The sequence below is a fragment of the Lissotriton vulgaris genome, chromosome 9 (genome assembly GCF_964263255.1).
Source record: "Lissotriton vulgaris chromosome 9, aLisVul1.2, whole genome shotgun sequence".
Classification (NCBI taxonomy): Eukaryota; Metazoa; Chordata; class Amphibia; order Caudata; family Salamandridae; genus Lissotriton; species Lissotriton vulgaris.
Genome location: NC_141697.1, coordinates 532,383,829 through 532,405,934, shown reverse-complemented (window position 1 = coordinate 532,405,934; position 22,106 = coordinate 532,383,829). Strand labels below are relative to the sequence as shown.

Below are 22,106 nucleotides of genomic sequence, written 5' to 3'. Positions count from 1 at the left end.
CCTGGCCTCAAATATATAACTTTTTGCTCTTTACATTCACTTGCTGCTTAAGCAGCTGATCTACTTGTAAATTAGTGGGAACGTTTTCCTTCAAGTGCCTCAGAAACTCTTGAGCCTGTCATGTTTACATTCGGAGAACTGCAGGATCTATAGAAGCGCCGACTTTATATACATGGGCAGTGCAGATACTGAGATTCTGGGGGTAAAGGGTGGGTGGGGAAAGTCTCGAGCCTTTTCAAAGTGTTGCCTCTACCTTCCTGCTTCAGCCTGTCGACCTTCGTAAACAGAAATATGCATGAAAATAATTTATGTTAAGAACCTAATTAGCATTTTTCTACTAATGGTACGGTGTTACGAATACGACCCTGCACCCAGCAGAGTGGGCTACCTGTGTGACATTCGTTATTGGGAAAGGCAATGGTTTATTATAAGCCTGAAAACGTGCGATGGCTGTCATCATCTGTCTAAAACATACCTGTTTCAGAGGAGGCGGGCCGGGCAGCTAGCAGAAGCAGACGGCAGGGGCAGGGTTGGGCAAGGCTAGCCAGGCAGGGGCTGGGGGGCTTGTAATACATTAATTTAAATTATGGCCGGTGACGTCCTTCGGACAGTCCTGCGGTAGGAGCGTGGCTGGGTCCTGGGAAGGCGCACCTCTGTCTCACGCTGTGACGCAGCACACTTTTAATTGCGTGCGCACGTCACGGCAAATGCAATCAGGCCAGGGCAGGCATTGGTCACCAGCCCTGTCCCACCCCGGAGAACACTCAAACGACGAGCCTCAGAGGCCCCGGCCGGGCCCGCACTCCAGTTATAAGAGGCTCGGCTGGGGCCCGTGCGTGCGCAGAAAAAGTTGTGCCCCATTTTATTAATGAAGAGTGGGAAGGATTCATGAGCCTCTGAGGCCCGGGCGACGGGCCGGGGGGCCCCCTGGTGCATGCCTTGCGCACCATGATCTAATTTGTTAAAATGCCGGGGGAGTGCTGTGCGCACTGTGCACCATTCAATCAATAATGAAGTGAGGGCCTCCTGGAGCGTGGGGGCCCCTGGAGCGGGGGGGCCCCCCCGCAATGCGTGGCCTGCGGGGGCCTGTGTTACGCCCCTGTCTATACCTTTACAATCAGAAAAGTTAGCTCGATGCTGTCTCTATCCCTGACTGCGGTGGGCAGAGACTCGCACTCAGCAGGTGCCCACCCTCTTCAGGTGAGCGCGTCGCCTCCATGAGGCGCACGAGACGCCCATTGGGCTTTCAGTAAACAAAAGTTTGTAAGGAGGTGGGTGGAGCAGGCGTGGGAGTGGCCAGCAGCGCCTCCTTCCTGTGATGGCCACGCCTCGCTGCAGCGTTGTCGCACTCCGCTGGTCCCGCTAGTGTCACTGTGTCTCGAGCAGCCGGCGCGTGGGAAAGGTTCTGTGAGGGAAGCAGGTTTCTTACGTGGCGCGGCGGGGGACACAATACCTTGAGTGATGACGCGCCATGTAATTCGCCTTTACTGGCGAGCCCAAGGTTCGCCGTTGCGTGGAGCTTCGCAGTCCGCTGCTCTTTCCAACCCAGGAGGAAGCTGAAGTTATTAACGCCAGAGTAAAGAGGCTTCGAGGGCCAAGAATAAAGACGGGCTGCAGGTGAGTGGACATGTGAGTCCGCTTTTTATGTCTCCGATCCTTTCGCTTGAGGAGAAAATAACGGTAATTTACAAGCCAGTGTAATGACGCCACACATATAAACCAACAATTTCGCAAGAAAACGTCCAGCTCAGACTCCTGCAATCATAGAATAGACAACTAAATAGCACGGATCACAGACTCATTGAGGAAGTGGCCAGACCATCCTCAACTTAGTCACCAAACTGCAAACCGTCCTGAAACAGCCAAAGAACAATCTTGGGGATAACTTTCACAACTTGGTACGCCCACGGCTAAACAAGATATCACAACCGTATTCAGTCTCAACACGGATAAGCAATATATCTCTCAATATAACATTTGCACAACACTATGTACTGTAAGCAGGACCTCTCAAATTATTGTTTCTGCGGTATTTTCAATCTTCTGGATTTATTTTATACTAGCCAATGTATTCCGCCATCTGCTGCATAGTTTACAGATTTCAACAAAACATGTTTCCAGCTCAAAGTCAGTTGCAACACAATGGCAGACCCATAGCAAATATTAGTTGGTTATCTTTTGGTCGTTACAGCCTGATATCAAGCTGTTGCCGATGAGATTAAACAGTTACATAGGCAGTAATAATGCCCCAAATTGATGAAATGTGGACTGGCTTTTTGTCTGTGCTTGAAAAAAACCTTATCATCACCGGAATGCACATAATAAAAGAGGGGCACCTTTTATTATAAGTGTGCACATAGACTTTTTTGTGCTAAGTGCAAATTGCAACTTTTCAATAAATATTTTACTCTGAGTGATAGAAGGGGCTCTGTTAGTAAAAAGCTGTTACGTACTTTAGGATGCAATTTAATCACTTGTTGAGTAACATTTTAAACAGTATCTGGCTAATGCATAGACTGTTCTTTCTTAATAAACCTTTGCTTTTTGCCCAGCATTGGGGCCCCCTTTTTAGATTTGGCTTCAGAAATCGTTATCTGCTTGTATGATCCAGTTGACAGCAGTTCTTCAAAAAGTACAATAAAGATAACTACATAGAGAGTGTAGGCTTTGGGTCTGCCCCTTTCATTAGTTTTTATGTTTTTTTTATTTTTGGTTTGCCATTGATTTCATGGGCTGTCCATTTCGTGGATTGTTGCATTTACCATGAGTGATGCATTAGGTTTCAGTGATAGGGCATCAGTGGCAAAGCAAAGTTGCCATTGGATTTTAAGTAAGGACACTGGGCTCTGACTACTGTTTGAGTAGTAAAATAAGGCAATAATCATGGTTGAGTAGTTCCCTGAGGTACCTGTGCCTTCTTTACATTGATTGCTGCTTCCTTTTGAGCATCAATAAGTCCTTTTTTAAACTGTATCTGTGACAATGTGTGTATCTTGTATTTCCAAGCAAGTGTGTGTTCTCTGATGTATTTACTGTGCTCGTATAGAGAGATTTCAGTTGCTGATTTATGGCTTTTTTGTTTTCAGAAACGTGCTGTTTGGATTCCTTAGTGTGTCATAAAGATAGGTCACTGTTCAATAATGTCTTTTGCTCATTTATTTGTTTCACTTTGCTGGCCTGAAACCATGTTGGAAGTGCGTTTTTCTTTTGTTACAGAAGTGAACATCTGCGCATACATAGACTTTATTAAATCCATCATGAAATACTGGCCATGGTCAAAAGCATCAAATTTGCAATATATTTTTTTTGCTTTCTACGTTTTTCACTTAGGATGCAAACGCCATTTTCTGATTCCTTTTCATAAAACACATCTTTGATAGCCCACCTTACCTCTCCTAATGCTGTATGTTCAGCAATGGGGCTCTACTACTATCTTCCATACTGGTGTAGTCCAAGACTTTGCTTTTATATGTATTTCTTTCTGGGACATCTGGAGGGAGCACGCATAAAATCTTCAAGTTAACACGCCTCTTAACAAAAAGAAAGGCATATTGGCTCTCTCTCTGCTTATATATAAATATTTTAAAATTACAAAACAAGAAAATAACAGTCAGAGAACGTGCATCTTTGTGTATTAATTCCTGCCAAATTAGCTAGTCTTCCAGTGTCCTATAATTTTAATGGCCCTAACTAAAACCCAGTAAAGCGCACAGTATGAAAACAGTCAACATAACATTACAGTAGTAAAATGTCAAATCATAAAGGAAAAATAATAATAAAGCAGCTGTGCAATGTCAGATACAATTAACCACGGCAGAAACACTCAAAAAAACCACCTCATCTTAAAGAGCAGTCAACAAAATCTTGTCACTATAAGTGGGCGAAAAATGTCTGGCCGTTCTAAAAACAGCTGATAAAACAGTTGAACAAAAATCAAAAAAATAGATCATAGTATCTAAACAGCAGCCAGGAAATGAGTATGCACGTCTAAAAATAGGCAGTCGAACGCCACAGAATCCTACACTCAATTATCCTAAAGGCAAGAAACCTAATCACAACTCCATAAAAGGCAACCCTGAAAATGGCACCCTTAAAAGACGTCAAATGCATAGCTCTAAAGAGCTAGTGGAAAAAAAACAGCATCTCACATACAGGCAGAAGAACATCCCACGATGATAACAGCCAGTATAAAAGTAGCTAGCAAAACTCCACTACATAATTCATTATTCTCCTACTGAATTAATGGAGCTATGCAAAATAAAATGTATCATACTGTTTGTTTCTGAATCGCATCACAGCGTTAGCGCAGATGGATAACATTTGCTCGTCAAACAGTAAGAGCAATTTGGAAGCCTTGTTGGGTGTATGTTCCCTTCTTCTGTCTATGCTAGTCACCACAGTCCTTCTGCTGATATTCCCTATTTCTGTCATTTTTGTTCTAAACAGGATAACAGATACGCTTTCAGACCATCCCTTCCACTTTTATTTGGACCCATCAGAGCTTTCTTCAGCCAGAAATATTAGACCAGTTGGCTTCCCTTGTACTGGGTCTTTGGCTCTTGCTTAAGCCACTTCTGACCTTATTGTTATGTTATGTTATGTTATAGGTGTTTGTATAGCGCACGGCTGCCCCAGCCAAGGGGCGTCCCGGCGCTAGCTGCCATTGTCCAGGGGACAGCTGAAGATGTAAATTGGAGTTATTGAAGTTATCCCCCCTCCCCCGTTAGCAGTTTTTAAAAGCAGAACTTCAACAATTGTGCATGTAGTATGGGGTCTGACAGCCCCATTCTTGTGATCATTTGGGTCAGTTTTCGTACAGTGCCCCTTAGGAATTTTCCATGCAGGTTGAAGAGCTTCTCATATCGGTTTGCTCCATAAGTTTGCAGACTTTGTTGCATAGTCATTATCCTCCCTTAACACAGGCACTTACTAGTGGTGATTCGTTCATTTAGACAGACCAGCTTGATTTGCTAGGGATTAAGTAGTCATACAACAACAAGTGTACCCAAGTGAACACAAAATGCTGATCCAGTTTAGCTCTTAGATACCCTTGCAGCCCCTATACCCAGATTGCCCCAGTCTCCCATAATGACCCTTGCAGCTCCTATACCCAGATTGCTCCAATCTCCCATAATGCACTAACTTAAGGAATCGTGCGGAACCATCATCTTGCACTGACACAAGGGCTCGCCATAAAACGCTTCCCATCACAGAGCTGTCATCTTGGATTCTGCATAAGTCAAAATTGAGTAATATTGATGATATTGGTCTTGTAAGTCATCCTTATGTTGTGACACTCTGTAAGGCATTGAAGACCTCCAGTGAGAGGGATGGCATATATAAATATTTAGGACTCTTCTGGGCTAGGCTAAATAATATTTCTTCTTTTTCTGAAAGACAATATACTGCTCCAACAGCTCCCAATTGTTCCCCTTACTCTGCCTGCAGAACTTCTTTATGGAGCCCAACAGGGCATGAACTGCTTTCCCATCTTGGTTCCTTGCTTGTTTTAGGTGAGAGCTTCATTTATTATTAGTGCATGCCATTGTTGCCTCTGGTCTCCCACCATGGGATGGTTCCCCTTAATCTTAAGCTCATCCAGTGACTAGAATTTTACATGATCTTTGCTCTCCCGAATACTTCACAATGACAGCACCTGCAAATTCTCCTTCCTCCTGAGAACGAGCTATTGATGACCTTATTAATAGCAACAGTTGTTAAGTCAGACATTTTGATGAAGATGTTTTTAACTCATAGGAGTCCTCCAATCCTGTTTCCAGTAGCTGCTACAGTTAATTATAGAAATTTGAGCATGGCAGTGTGGAAGGCTCTCACACCGCAGCATGAAAGAATCTTGGTTGAGAAAGATGGTTCTTGCCAGTGGCGTAACCAACGCCACCGCAGTGCGGGTGGGGGAGGGGGGCAAGCTCCACCTCCCCCAGCACTGGCAGGTTCCTGGCCTGAGAGCTCCAACTGGGTCCGGAACTTGGGGTCCTCCTGCATTTACGCGGGGCTCAAGTTGCATTACGCCACTGGTTCTTGCCACCTTGGTTTGCACTCTTCGTATTGGTTTTTCAGGTGCAGCTGTCCATTTACTGGAACCATGAGAAATCCCTCAGTCCATGCTGGTTGGCTCTTTTGCTGTTCGTTTTGACCTCGAAAAGTGGTACTCTGAGTAGTAAGCTCTGTTTTGGGTCCCTTTCCTATATTTTCAACCTAGAAATATTCTTCCCTGTTGGTTCTGATAGATGTTGATGTTTCATTTTACATATTGCACATTACAATCTAAATTGTCTCAGCACCCTATACTAACTAGTAGGCCTGTAGTCAAAAGAAGTAGAAGTAAATGGGTCTTATGTTTTCATGACCAGCAATATAGATTAGGTATGTTTACTAACTATGACGAGTGATAAAGAGGCATCTAGAAATCCAGTACAGGAAGGGAAGCTAGTTAACGAAAATGTATTTGCCGTCTTTGAAGCTTCGCAAGGGATAATAGTCTCTTAATGGTATTTTAGAGCCACCAATTCTTGCTAACATTCAACTATAAAGCAGTGCACCGTTAAGGCAAATTCTTAACTTTTGACAGAATATTGTTATACTACCTGCAGTGAAAAGATTTTACGCCACAGTATGGGAGCATTCGAGTTGTGGATTGGTGAAGCAAAAATTTACAGTACGCTACCTGTTACTATTATGATATGTTTACAACTAAATAATTTAAATCACCTGTGCTATTATATAAGTTGTATTGTATACGTGAGCAGGACATAATCTCATACAAATTAGAAGTGACGATACTGTGCAATAGTGAAGTATATACCCTGTTATTTTAATTTGAAAATGAAAAACTCTGTATACAAATTTACTAAAAGTGAATTCTTTTATTTTCTGGTAGCTATAGTCTGTGCTCATTAGCGTCGGGAAATATATTTATGTATCTGCTGTTTTTAGAGCGTGAACACAACAAATGGGCAAAGGAGTTCGCTACTGGGTTAAAGGCAAATATAAACAAGTGCTTGCAGGGGTAGCTGGGTTCTGAAAGCAGAAGCGTAAGTGGACAGTTATTTTCTTGTGATGTCGTTTTCTTTGAAGAGGTGTGTCAGCTATGTACTAAATTGCAGTAGGTTTCGGAAGGTCCTGATTAATTTGCGGATGCAGTTCCAGTTTATTTGTGTATAAAGGGAGGTCTTTTACCCTGTTTTTTCTTTTTTTTTTGTGCACTTCTTTGCCAGCGGTCAGATGGTTGCTAGTGTAAGCCGTTACTGACAATGGTGTCTGACATGTTCCAGATACAAGATTATGGGAGGGCTTGACCTATAGTTCTAAAGTCAGTCAGTCAACAAAGCTTTATTCGATATGAAATATCTTAAAAGCATTCAACATTTAAAAACACAGTACATAATAAATATAGTTAAAAAGAAAATTACATTAATAATCAATGTTACAATAAAAAGATAAAAATGTATTAAACAAAAGCAGCTTTGATGAAGAGATAAAAATTGATAATTGGACTTATTCATCATAAAACTTTCGATCTTATAAGCCAGGCCCAACTTAGAAATTTGGCCGCCCCGCAGGCTAGGGTTGTATTTGCATCTGCTCGGAGGATTCTGAGGGCGGTAGAGTGATTCCTGATCTCAAGCTGTCGGCACACAGGTTTTAACCATTTCATTCTGGGTTTAATGTAAGCCGGACATACAAAAAAAAGGTGTGGGATGTTTTCAACTACACCTGCACAGTGTGGGCAATCAACGGGCAGTTGGTGAGGAGGACTCCATTTACTCGTGCGTTCACAAACAGGGAGGGTGCCCAACCTGAATTGTATAAAAAGAGCCCTATCTCTCGGTTTCTGAATAAAATCCATGTAGGGCTCCAAGCGAGGCAAAAGCTTGTGTTGGCGAAACTCGTCAGTCCATCTACCTAAATTAGGATCTCTATGCTCCTGGTTATCGATCCATGCCCAAAATGCTCTCTTGGTTTCTCTTTTGGACTGCGGAATCCCTGCCTCCCATGCAGTTTTAAGACCAGTGGCCAAAAGGAGCCTTTTTACATTAGCTAGCCAACCAATCTTATATGATCCCTGGAGACTCATTACTTCTCTAAGGCCGTCAGCATAACCAGATAATTCGGGGATGCGCCATAATCGGGCCCAATAAAGGAGGGGACGCAAAGTAATTAAATCCTTGATTGAGCGACGACCCAAGTCGCTCAGGAGTGGCTTGGTGGGGGTCCCCCTGGGGATCAAGGCAAGCTCTCTAAAGAACTTATTTTCTGCCAATGCAAGGGTGTCTACGTTACCAAAGCCCCAAAGTTCAGCTCCATATAATGCACAGCCCACAGCCTTTGCGGCGTAAATCTCCAGTGCTGGGGCGATGGGCCTAGAGATTGAGGCACGATGTTCCCTCCCTATCGCACCCACAACCCGCTTGTGGTTTAGGGCCATTTTTTCAATGTGTGGCTGCCATTTCAGGTTATCTGAAACTCTAATCCCCAAGTAATCAAAAACTTTCACATGCTCTAGAGGCACACCATCGAGAACGAGGGTGGATTTGGACGACCTACTAGGGTTGAAATAGAGGAGCTTTGTTTTGATAACTAGGCCCCTCTCCTTACAAAAGAGGCAGAACCGATCCAAAAACTTCTGTAAACCCGCTGGTGTTTTCGATACCAGCAGAGTGTCGTCCGCAAAAAGTAATGCAGGGACTTTGACACCTGCCAGAATGGGAGCATCGGCATTAATTTCCGATAAGAAGGAAACAACCCCATTCACAAACAACGTGAACAGGGTTGGCGCCAATACGCATCCCTGGCGGACGCCTCTGTTCACGGGGATTTTGTCTGTTATTTGTTCCTGAGTGCCCCATCGAATACGGGCATAGTTCCCATCATGCATGCAAGCCAGGAGGTTCAAAATGGGCGGGGTAAACCCCATCTCTTACAAGACCCACCATAGGCGTTCTCTAGGAACCAGGTAAAAGGCGGTCTTCAAATCAATAAATGCAAGATAAAGACCACCTTTGCCAATGGTTACCACCTTCCAGTGTAGAAGTACCAGCCTAAAAGCCTGGTCGATTGTGCTTGTGCATGCCCTAAACCATGCCTGGAATTGCGAGATGATATTGTTTTCTTCGGCTCACGAAAGGATCCTCTCCAAGAGGACCCTGCCAACCACCTTCTGACCTGCATCGATAAGGCTTATTGGGCGGTAATTGGCAGGGTCCCCCCTGGACCCTTTTTTGTGAATAGGGACCACTACTGCTCCCTTCCAGGAGTCTGGGACTGGAGACCCTTCAAGCAAAGCATTGATCAAGAATACAAAATAAGTGGCCCAATGCTAGGCGTTTGCTATAAATAGGTCACCCGGTATACCATCATGTCCCGGAGTCTTGGCTGTGACGATTTTATTTATGGCCTTCACCACCTCATTTTTCCCTATGGGGTCAAAGGAGCCCAAGGGAATAGAGATGGATGCCATTGGGCAACTTAACGACCCGCATCTCTCCAAAATCTTGTCTCCTGCATAGAGTCTCCTGAAGTGATCAAACCACTCCCCATCAGTAATATGGTTAGGGATTTGGTCCGGATCACAACCATTAGATCTTCTTACCAGGGCCCAGAAGAGCTCGCCATTCTTAGACTGGCTCGCTATCTTCAGGCTAGTCCAATGCGATTCTTCCCATGCCCTTTTCGCCTTTACGATGGCTCGTCTATACTGTTGCCTCGCCATACGCACCTCAACAGTATTGTGGGTTTTAACGGCAAGTAACAATGCTAGCTTTTTCCTCCTACAATCTTTATTGAACCACTTCTCCATTGGCTTACTACTCATGATGCGCTTTTTATGAGACGGAGCCTCTAAAAAGAGCGAACCCAACAGGTCAATTGTTTCAACATAGATTGTCTCCACCACTGAGGGCCCAGTCTCGTTCATACAAGCAACCAAAAGCTTAGCAGTCTGATCTCTTAAGATTTCCCCCGAAGCTAATTTTCTTTGTTCATTCAGAATGAATTTTGGCCATTTGAGAAACCTTTTGCAATTGGATGGTATAATTGCCTTTGATAGCATCTCAGAGCTAGTGATAGGGATAGAGGGTTATGGTCGCTATCAATAGACGGTATAACAATCATGTCACACACATATTTCCATTGCCTCTTATCAACCAGTATATAGTCAATTCTGCTCGGACATGACACCCTGTTATAAGTGTTTGCTCCCAAGACATCGGAGGGTGTACGCCCATTAACAGCTCTTAAACCAAGTTCCAACATTAGGGCACTCAGTTGAATGACCACCGGTGACCATTTCTTGGCTGGCAAGATCGACAGTAAAGGTATACCCCATCTTGCATCTTCAACATGGGTTCCCAGAATATCATCAATTGCCAAAGGTTCAAACGTACAGTTTAGGTCGACGGCAATCAGGGTGAAAGAGTCAGGGGGGCAGGACAAAAGCACTTCAGACAAGATGGAAATAGTTGAAGATTTTGCCCCTCCTTGAGTGCCTCTTGCATAGATGTTAAAAAGTTCTAAGGTTATATTGCCCGTTGTGCCTTTAATCATTAGTCTCATCAGGTCTGATGTTGGACATGAGTGATACACAACTTTACAGTTAAGCGCAGCCTTAACCCAGACCATGAGACCACCAGATGGGCGCCCGCGTCCAGAGGAGATGGCAGGTATATGGAAACGAGTAACCGCGCTTGAACAGCGGCTCGAGACTCCATGTTTCCTGGAATACACGCAAATCATAGTCATCAATAAAAGTGTTCCAGTCCGGGAGAGATAGCTTGTTGCGTAAGCCCGCTATGTTCCATGAAACGACTTTAAGATTCACAATAGAACCACTGCCTTGAGTTGAATAGGGGCCCCATACATTCTCTAAATTATCCTCTAAAGGTGCTGGAACTATAGTTGGCGATTCAGGAAATGGACACAGGGTTGGATGAGGTGGACTGGCAGTACTATTGCTGAGTAGGGCAAGAGTGCTTGAAGATACCCCTTCGTGAACCTGAAGTCAGTCAACGGCCTCCAAACCGCTAAACCGGTTTTCGATAGAGATTTGACTCGGTGTTGGTAAAGACTCCAGTCTGCCCCCGTTAATCAAGCCCCTCCCATTCCACTTTACTAATGTCCACCCTTCATCTACAGTGGGAAAATAATCAGGGGGATAAAAATAGGACAATGGGAGGGATAGGATGGAAGCCTTTGGACTATAGTATTTCCAGTTACAAATGTGCTCCACTGTCCTGGGGTCTTTAAAATTAACGAGAACGCAGTCCCCCCTGATATCCTTAGCCATATGTCACACCCAGGACACCCTTCGTACCATGAGTATTTTACTCGAAATGTGCGTTGGCAGTGGTCTATACTTGTTTAGCCAATCGGCAACTTTATTTCTTAAAACCATAAATGACTCTTGGCCTGGTTTACTCAGGGCCGGGACCCCTGCTAAAACCACCAGATAAGGGCTTACTTCCGGGGGCAAGTCGATGTTAACTACCCCCCCCGGGAGCCTGGGCTACGGGGTCCCCAACTCCCTCCTTCAACTGAGCTGATTTGCACTGGGTTGGTTTGTTAGTTACTGAAACCACTGGTGCCTTAGTTGGGGGGACAGTTGAAGCCTGTAAAACAGTAGTCGGAGCTAACGGAATTACCCGATCAGTAGCGACCTTCCCTCCCCGGGATTCATTGAAGGAACATTGACCCTTGGTATAGTTACCATCTTTAATGAGTCAGCAATTCCCAATGATGCAATTTCAATCTTGCTTAATTGCTGTTCAATTTTGGTCAATCTATCTTCAACTGGGCGAAGAAAGTGTTTCAAAAGATCACCCATTTTAACCAAAAGGGGGTCCTCCATCCATACCCTTTTCCCTGGGCTCCCTAAGCTCTTGCCCCCAGCCTCAGCCTGGGGTACCACTCTCGTGGGTATTAGACCTTCATTAGATGCGTCTACAATTACAGGTGTAGTCGCAATGGCCTGGTCCCCTACAACAGTGGTTACTCGAATATTTTTGGGCAACTTCACTTTCTTACCACCAGTTTCATTAGCCTTCCCTTGCTTATGCTTTGGAATTGCCCCTTTTTCTTAATCTAACAAGGGAACCCAAACAGTTGGCTGAGGACCGTGGGGAATTATGTTACAAAAGACAATGGTCCTTAGCTTATCCAAATCAGAGGTGTGAATGAAATATAGGCCATAATAGGAATCTATATTTGTCCACTGTCCAGCCGGACAGGGTATTTATTTAAACAATGAGAAAGCAGTTTAATAAATGTTTTAGGCACAGTCCTGTACCTTACTCTGGAAGAACAAACAACATATAAGAAGAAAGAGTTCAAATTGGGTGGCGGTTAAACAGGACCTCCAGGCCAATTGCATCTGCGCGGACCCCGTAATTCAGGCAGAGGAATCTCACTCTGAAAGCGCGGTTTACACCAATTTATGTAGGTGGACTCGCCAAACACTACTGATAAAAAGAGCCTATTAATGGGCGGTTGTATTACATTTATAGACAGGCATTTGTTTTCAACCCTAGTCCTGATGATGATCCCGTGTAACTAGAGTAAAAGTGGATCGAAACGTCGACTTAATGTAGTGCTCTCACAACCTAGCCATTGTGTTTTATCTTAGTTGTGTCTAGCACTTCCTGGCAAACCTTTAATCTAATATTGATTCGAAAGTGGCCAGCATTGCTCTCTTTTGCCTGTGAACTCTTTCTTCTTATATGTTGTTTGTACTATCTGTGCTCATGCTTGAGTATCCGAATACAAAAGTTTTTCCCCTGGACTCTTTGTTAAAATCCAAACTTACGCAATGTGGATGCTTAGTTATTAACACAAGAACAACGGATATAAGTTCGATGTCAAACTATCATTAGTATTTTAGTGCATATCGTTGTTTTCTTTGTTATTTTTGGACCAAAACAATGGATGATAAACTATATTAACAAATGTCACATGTATTTTATGAAATATTTATGAGCTTCTAAATATTGGGGTTGGAACATAATTGGTTATTGTTTGACATCGAAGATGTTTCTGTTGTTCTTGTGTTTATTAATTAAGCATCCACATAGCATAAGTTTGGATTTTAACAATTAGTCCAGGAGAAAAACATTGGTATTGGTTTGGCTGAACCCTATCCCCTGTGCCTTTATAAAAGGTGTTACTCTCTAAGTTGTTAATGTCCTCATGCTTGAGCATCCCACTGTGCTTTGTTGTTTTCAATCATTTAAATGTATGAAAATGTAGTAATTTCTTTTCTTGTAGCTGTACATGGCATTTTACTGTTTACCAACAGTTAACATACGCCCTTGTAAAACTCCATGAAACACTAATCTTATCCGGGTTCCAATTACTTTATTAGTTTATTATTATTATGATTATTATTTTTTTAAATGTAAAGTTTTTCTTGCAATTCCGCAAAACAAAGAATAAATAAACAAGAAGTAATGTAGAATTGCATCCCTGTAAATTGCAAAAGTTCTCTGGCTTGACATATACTTTCGCTGGACTCTATAGATTCAGGCTGCACAACCAAGTGTCATCAAGTTCAATCAGAGCAGGACTTTACTAATATAAATAAGAATTTGACATCCAGTAAGCATCAAGAAACATACACACAACTTATCATGAGTCTGCATGAAGTTGATCTAAAAAGCATTAATACAAGTACCCAGATAACTCCCCTCTACAGTGCTAGGTGAAACCCACCTCTCTATACATATATGCAAAGGCAGCTTTCTTAAAAGGATCATAAGGCCCAAAATCTTTCAAGTGTTATTGCTTCTCTTCATGCATACCGCCATCTATCCCATTAGCTCCAAGCCTTTGACCAGTTGCATCCTGGAATGTCAGATTCTCCTGAAGAAGTCCCTAAATGCTTTTGGGCCCCAACATGATAGGTAAAGTGGCTGAGTAGTTATCTGCCATATCTTTACAGTAAGTAAGATCTGTAATTCATTCTTCAGTTTTAGGCATTGTTTCATTACCCCATTTTAGTGCTACTCATCTCTTTGCAAGCAAACATGCCATAAAGGTATATTTCCTCACTCCTTTAGGTATCTCCTGGTCATAGCTTAGTGAAGCTGTGAGAGAGTTCTTTCAAAATGTTCCATTTTGGAAAGGATCTCAAATAGTTGGACCCAATGTCATGTTAAATGGGGGCACAACCAAACGGCATGTATAGAATCAGCTCTCACAGACCCCACAACACTGTCAAACCTTCGACCCATATCACTTCTCCCAGCACTATGTAAACTTACAGAGACATGCGTAAACAAACAGCTCACCGCGTACCTGGAAAACAATAACCTTCTTCACCCTAACCAAGCGGGTTTCCGTTCCCACCATTCCACTGAATCTGCCCTCATCTTCTCAACGGAAACAATTAGATTGGATCAGGGCAAAAGAGCTGTCCTGATCCTACTTGATTTATCCGCGGCATTCGACACGGTGTCCCACGATATTCTACTTCATCGCCTTAGTAGCGCAGGCATAGGGGGCACTGTGTTGAAATGGTTCACCAACTTTCTCAGACAAAGAAAACAAACCATCATCCTAGGGCCATATCACTCTGAGGCCAGGGAAGTTCAATCTGGGGTACCTCAGGGCTCTAGCTTAAGCCCTATATTGTTTAACCTGTATATGGTCCCATTAATGAAACTCATCTCCTCCTTTGCTATCAGCTCAATAGCATACGCCGATGACACTCAACTAGTGTTAATTCTAGATGAGGACGCCGCAATTGCCGAACGCTCCCTTAGGGACTGTCTGGAAGCCACCTTTAAGTGGATGAACATAAACCACCTGAGATGTAACACCGCAAAGACCGAAATTCTACCCTTCGGGAAAAATAATTTGTTCTCCCCCCAAACCTGCTGGCCACCCAATGCCGAAGCCCCGCCAAGCACTATAAAGAGTGCCCGCAACCTAGGCATCAAATTTGATGAGGCATTATCATTCAAACAACAGACCATTGAAGTGGCTGGCTCATGTTTCAATGTCATCAAGAGCCTTCGGAAATTCTTTGATTTCCTTCCCTTATCAGCCAAGAAAACAGTAGCAGTGGCATTAATCACATCCAGGCTAGACTATTGTAATGGTCTATATGTAGGGGCCAACAAAGCCTTACTACGTAAGCTGCAAATGGTACAAAACGCTGCAGCAAGATTAGTGCTAAAAACATCGAGAAAGTCCTCGGCTTCGGCAGCACTAGACACTCTCCACTGGCTTCCCATTCAAAAGAGAATACTATTCAAACTACTGATAATTTCCTTCAGGGCATTCCACAAAACAGGTCCAATTTACCTGTACAACAAATTCAACCGCTACCACCCCGGACGTCACCTAAGATCTGCCACGGCCAACCTAATGATCATCCCAAAATTCCGACTGTCCACTAGAGGGGGAAAGTTTCTGACGGTCAAAGGATCAAGAGCATGGAACAAACTCCTTCCTCAAATCCGGGAAATCTCATGCGAAAGTAGATTCAGGAAAGCCATCAAAACCTGGATCTACAATCAAACAGCCACTACCTGCAAAGCCCTGGTCTAACTCTGAAACGTCTCTAGGGGTTATTATATCTTTTCCCCCCCTTGATCCACACAAATCACATCTAGCGCCAAGATGCTCCTCGGAGCGATAGAGCGCTATATAAAACCCGAATCAAATCAAATCAAAATCAAATAGCGAAGGAAATTAGAGTTCACATCCAAACCTAAAACCTCAAGTCAAGATGGAGTGTAAATAATCAATGCAAGAATTTAAAGTGTATGATTTTGTGTTTACTATCCATAGATACATTTTCTGTTTGGATACAGCAGTAATGCCATGCCTTGTCTGGCAGTACCTCTGTCAAATCGCCCTCCCACTTTGCCAATATTTTAATGATTGAGGTTAGTCGGTTAGCTCTGACTGCTTTATGTAATTTGGATATAATGTCTTGGTGCCCGCTGCTAGTGATAGGTTGTGTCAGGGCTGCAAGTGCATGTGGTTCACAGTGAAAGCAAGACTGCCTTGCCTGTAGTTAATGACAAAGTCTGAAGTATAAAAAAGATCTAAAGGTGTGGATCCCTCCATATCTTTAAGGCCCTCTAACGATAACAATTATTTGGCTGAATGGAGAACTCCTAGCTTAGTTATATTTAATCGCAGCAACTGTTTTTGCACCCTCAGCCCTAATGCTGCTTCCAGCTGTGGGTTACTATGGATATGGATCTTCGGTAAGTATACTTCCTCCAACCCCAGAGCCTTAGCAAGCTTGTGCCAAGCGTATATGGTGGAATTTAATGTGTAGATTTGCACTAAAGGTCTAGGTAAGGGCCTGGTCAGTACAGTAGTCAATGGAAAGGGGGTAATCATTTCTCTTTCTGTTGTAATCGCTGGAGATTTGTACTTAGGGTAGTTCCACTGAGAAGCGTAACTTGCCTGTACTACCCAGGAATAAAGATCCAGTTGTGGTATCGCAAATCCACCTCTTGCACATGGAATAATCAATACTTCCCAACTTAGTTGAGGTTGCCTAGCTACTCACACAAAATTGGTAGATATCCTATGCAGGCGGTCAAAAACGGATCCTGAGAACACAATGTGTATATTGGTGAAGATGCACAAAAACATGGGTAGGAAGATAATTTTAATAATAGTGCCCTGCATGTTAGAGAAAGCAGGAGGGGACATCAAACCAATGTTTTCTTTTCAACCATAACTATAACGGTCCCGTATTTGTACCACACAACTTTCTCCAGAAGGCCATATATATTTTTATGCCCCAGTAGCACATTGGTACAGTGCATCGCTCTAGTGTGAATTCAAGGTGTAGCTTATTTATATTCAGTGTAATCGGAAAACCGGATTTATTCCAATTTATCTGAAGTCACGGATATAGTCCACAGTGTATAATCTCTCTAATCAGAGGTGAAACATTGTTAGACAGCTATCTCACATAAAGAAGTATATTGTCAGCTTATATTGAAATCAAGTATCTAGCACCAGCAATCACAATGCCTCCATATGTGTGGGATTCTTTAATGAAACAGGCCTAGGGCTCTACTGCAATTGCAAACAGTAAAGGTGAAAGGGAGCACCCCTGCATTGTACCACAGGTAATTGGAGAAACAGAGGAAACTCTTCAATTCAGCCTAATCTGTGAAAATATATTTATTATAGAAGGGTTATCCTGCCCAGTAGCCCGGCTCCTTCGCCCCATTCGCATGAGAACTGCAAATATGTATGGCCACTTGAGAGAATTGAATGCCTTTTGTGCATACTGTTTTTATTAGTGTATAAACACTCGTGTTAAGTTGATTGAAAGGTTCAAAATATACTTATCTTTGCTCGAGTCTAGCATTAGCTAAACTGCATAAACTAGAGGAGTATTCAGACTGATAAAGTTTGGCAAACCATATGCCGCAGCGTCTGTAACGGGTTAAGCCACCTTTGTAAACAAGTGTCACTAGAGGACACCCCTTGGCAAGTGGGAGAACATTTACTCCAGTGCAAGTTTTCAGCCAAACCTTTCACAATACAATGCCTGAAAGGGCCTCAAACAAGACAGGAAGTAATGCAATCCACACTAGTCAAAGTATTTATCTGTTTTGTAGACCTGTTGTTCTTAACCGTTGAAGTCTGTGGACGAGAACTTGAAGTAAGGGACACCAACCTAAGCAATTTCTATAATTCGAACCTCAAAATATTATACTAAAATAAAGAAACAGGTGTGCATCAAACTTATACACAAAGTATGGAGTATTTAATTTAATTCTAAAACAAAAAATATACATACACTGATTGTATGTTTTTTTAATAGGAACGTTGGAACTTTTCAAAATGTGGTTTCATTTCTTAAAGATGAAATGATATGGTAGACTCAAGCTTATCAATTTTGTTCTCATAATACTTGATCTATTTTTGCTCGAGCATACTAGTTCTTCAATTGAGGCATGGGCGTCATTTAGGGGTCGCCAGAGGTCACAGCTGTGACCCCTGGCTTGCCCATGTTACCCATGGCACTGTATTTGCGACCTCTGGCCTCTGAGGTAGCAAAATCAGTGCCAGGAACACAGGCGGGTAGCTCGTCCTTATGGGCATTTGTTGGGGCTGCAATCTCCTTGTTTTTTGGCTTTTTTTTTAGTACACTAATAGTGAATAATATATTATTCCATATTAGTGTTTTAAAAAATAGAGTACAATTATGATCCTTCCTGGCAGCAAATGTAAGTAAAATGCTTTTAAATGCAATTTGTGTCCATACGTGCAAGTAAGAGTGTGTTTATGTGAGAGACAGTGTTTGTATGTGTGAATGTATATGTATGCATGTGTGTGAGTGAACCTAAAGGTCAATTGGCGTGTGATGTCACTTTCCCCACCCCAGGCCTATTGGTTAATTGACGTTCATGAATTGAGGCAACCAATTGTCCATAATAAATTTTGTGTGCTGCACTTGTGCTACTCTCATGAATCAAGTTAAGGATACACCAGTGATTAATTCGAGCCATGGATGCAGGTGGAGGTCACCAGCAATCCTTTTTGGGGACTGGCGCTTATTTTTCCTGATTGGACATTTCGCAAGAGCAAGTGAGAGAAAAACACTCAAGGGCAAAGAAGAAGCAAGAGAAAGAGGGTAAAAAGTCACAAAGAGAGAAAACAGGAACTTGCAAGCTACGATAAAGAGGAAGTGAATGTGTGCTAGTGGATTAAAGAGGCATGAGGTGGATTCTAACTATGCATGTGCTGACATTTAATAGCACCAGTTACCGGCTTATGAAAAGCAATTTGGGCACCCGCACTCATTCGTATACAAGCACTTAAGGTGTACATTTTCCTTTTTTTGGATCAGGCTGCGAATATTTAATTTTATAAACAGTTGCAGATCCCCAAAATAGTTGTTGCAGATCCCTGGGGCCTACAGACTCTAGATTAAAAGTCACTGTTTTATACTGTTAAGCGGCAATCTATATATATTATGTGAGCAAGGCCACCCGCGGTGGCCGGAATGCGTCATACCGCCATGTCAACGAAATAAACATCATTTGAAAAAACACATATCTTAGAAGTCCGTGTCCTTGTGGTGGAAGTAAATCACTTTATCTGGGACTGGTTTCTTTATATATAAATGTGTGTGTACGTGTGTATGTATGTATATATATATATATATATATATATATATATATATATATATATATATATATATTTTAGAAAGGTGAAATGTATTCCTAAACAATTCTCAAATTGTTTTTAGAAAGCTTCCTAAGGATAGTTAGCTTCTGTAACTATCTATAAGTACCAGGTAAGGTCCTTCTTTGAGTGGCTTCGAATAGCATGAAACCGGTACAAGATATTTAGCAGGCATTTGTTAGTGAGGACAAAGGTTTCATTACATTGCTGCACTTCTGTGGTTACTTACAATGTTAACACAAATTAATCGGTATTGAAACCCAAACGTCCTTTCTTGCTAAGGTTTTGTGTTTGACATATTTAATATATTTTGAGTTGTCTAATGTTATGTTTGTTGAATTGGTTTTCTTATCTTAATTTTGGGTCATTTAGAGCAAAACAGTTAGTACACCCCTTGCTTGTTATTTCACAATTTGCTGCAAGACTGTGATTTTAGTTGAGCAGGTCATCTAACACGAAAAAAGTGGATCAATTGTCAGTGAAAAATAAAAGCTTCACAAATAATTTTATATTTGTTTTTGTTAACTCTTAATATCGCATTAAGGCTTGTTTTTGCCCCCCGTGAGACGCCCAGACCAGCTGTTCAATAGGTCTTTAAATACTGAGGTGATGCAATCAAACTATCATCACACCTGATGCACATAACGCGCAGTTTTTATGTGCCCCGCAATTGCAGCATTTCCCGAGCATATTCCGGACGATAAGAAAGCCTAAACAATGGTCCTAGTCTCCGATTTATAGTTGCTAAGTTTAGTGAAGTGAAACAGTCAAAGATGCATTAGCTGATTAGGCAGTGTTAGATTGTTTTCAAACGGCCTGATAATATTCCAAGCTAATCACAACGATTTTACATGAAAACAATGTGCCACAGATACACCTTTCAGGGTAAGGTTCTTGAAGCTGATGTCGAATAAAGCATTCGGCAGGCAGAAGGAGTTAAACGGAGGCCAAACTTCACCTCCCATTCTTCAGTGCTCAGTCCTCTGCATATTCATCATAAATAAAAGTCATCCATCTCTCCGATTGGACCAACAAAAAAAAGAATGGCACAAAGCCTGATTACGTAGTTACAGTGTAGCCGCCTTCTATCTAACTCATTTGAAAGTGGTAGAACATCAGACTAAATCAGTGCAAATATTTTTATTTTTTAAGGAATAGTTTTCAAACATGAATTTTGAAATATTCGTGCTTCCACCCACCCTGAGAATGCCAATAGTGAACTAAAAGGCACATCAGTTGTTTCCACCCCCCCTGACAATGCCAATAGTAAACTAAAAGGCAAGCCAGCAAGTAAGCTATTTGCACCCTTTGGATGGCCTGGACCATAAAATCAGTTGTTGGAGAAGTTTTCGTACAGTGCACATCCTGAAGGAAATGTATTTCAAGATCGTATTATATATAATAATAAAGAACAAGCATGGCAAAGCCAATAGGTTACGCACATGCGAAATCTATTGTCTTTGCCAATGTTTTTTGTACATGTTGCAGATGACTATAATAAAAATGTGAAATAACTGAAAGAGCTGCCGACATTGGGGACTGGGTTTGATTCTCTGCGTTGGCTCAACATCCTGTGATCCTGGCCATAAAATGCTGAAATACTTTATAGAACATTTATGTGCTTTTTAGGTTTCGCCTGGGGCACGGAGCGTTAGCTCCACCCCCAGGAGAAATCTCTAGTCTTCAGTATGGGGTGCCTTGAATACGCCCTCTGTTCCATTGGCTAGCTCCATAAATGGAGGCTAGCCATTGGAACAGAGATCTGTCCGTCAATCACGGACCAGATTCGTGGGCATTCCTGACATTTTTTCCCTCTCTTCCTCTTTCACGTCGTCATTGCGGCGGTGGGCGGTTCCTATTTTTTTTTGTGGTCGCCTTGTTTTGGTCAGTTTCGAAGTGTATTTTTCAGGAGTGGGCTGCGCGATTGCCCTCTCCGTGAGTCAGAGAGGAGTCTTCGCTGGGATGCCCCCCCCGCCCCGCTTCCGTGTCTTTCCCGCCGCCCCCCTCCCGCTTCTGTGTCTTTCCCGCCCCCCCTCCCGCTTCCGTGTCTTTCCCGATAAAAATACTGTTGCAGAAGACTGAAGTCTTCACACTTTAGTCACCAGCCACCTTGAAGTACTGCACCTACGGTACCCGCATCAGCATGCTTTTCTGTGCTATATTTAACGTCAAAGAGACCCACCGTTCGACCGACCCTCCCATTGCCTTAAGACGCGTGCGTGCGCTTCGAACACTTCACAAATGGATACGTGATGCAGCCTGTGCACTACTTCGGACGCATGCGCCGCTTGCTAATATGGCTCAGAACACATGCAAGGTCTGAGTAGTGTTGCCTGTCCAAGAGTCGGCGCAGCTTAGCCAGCTTTTCATTGGCTATCTTTCAGGAACCCCGGAAAACCATTGGAAATCGTGGAGAATACTGACCTACAATTCTTGTGGCTCGAACTGACCACACCAGCTGGAATAGACCTAAGTTGGAAGTGCGAAGAGTCAGTATAAGACAACAACCGGCCCAGGGTGGTGCTTTTACGACATGGAGGACGACGCGCCTGTAATTTATGGGTTAGAATTCCAGGTAGGACTATCATCAACTAGAAACAGCTATGTTGGTGTATGGAGGGTTTAGAAATTAAATTTGTTCCCGCCACAGCATTTTTGACACTACAGTTAAAAAAAAAACAGTTTGCATTCTGAAACGTATTGTTTTAGAGGTCTCATTCTGCACATGGGCTGGGGTTGTAAAGTGCCTTATGAGTAGTAATCAGTGTGGGCTCAGCTGTAAGAACAGGTAGCTTCTTCGTTACTCGGTCAGGATACACTTCGAACATACGGTTCAGTTGTAGTTTGCAAGTTTAGGTATACGATACATGGCACTTTTCTGTCCAGTCTCTGGTCAACGCCAAACCAGCACGTCATGTAACATT

General features: G+C 42.7%; 1 protein-coding gene across 1 annotated transcript in view; it reads left to right on the top strand.

Moving 5' to 3' along the window:
* The first annotated feature begins 1,316 nt into the window (after positions 1-1,316).
* Positions 1,317-22,106, top strand: part of ITPKC (inositol-trisphosphate 3-kinase C) — a 902,887-nt gene continuing 882,097 nt past the window's right edge. Inside the window, exon 1 of the mRNA XM_086938015.1 lies at positions 1,317-1,617. The gene's annotated coding sequence lies outside the window, so the exon portion shown is untranslated. The remainder of the gene's footprint in view (positions 1,618-22,106) is intronic.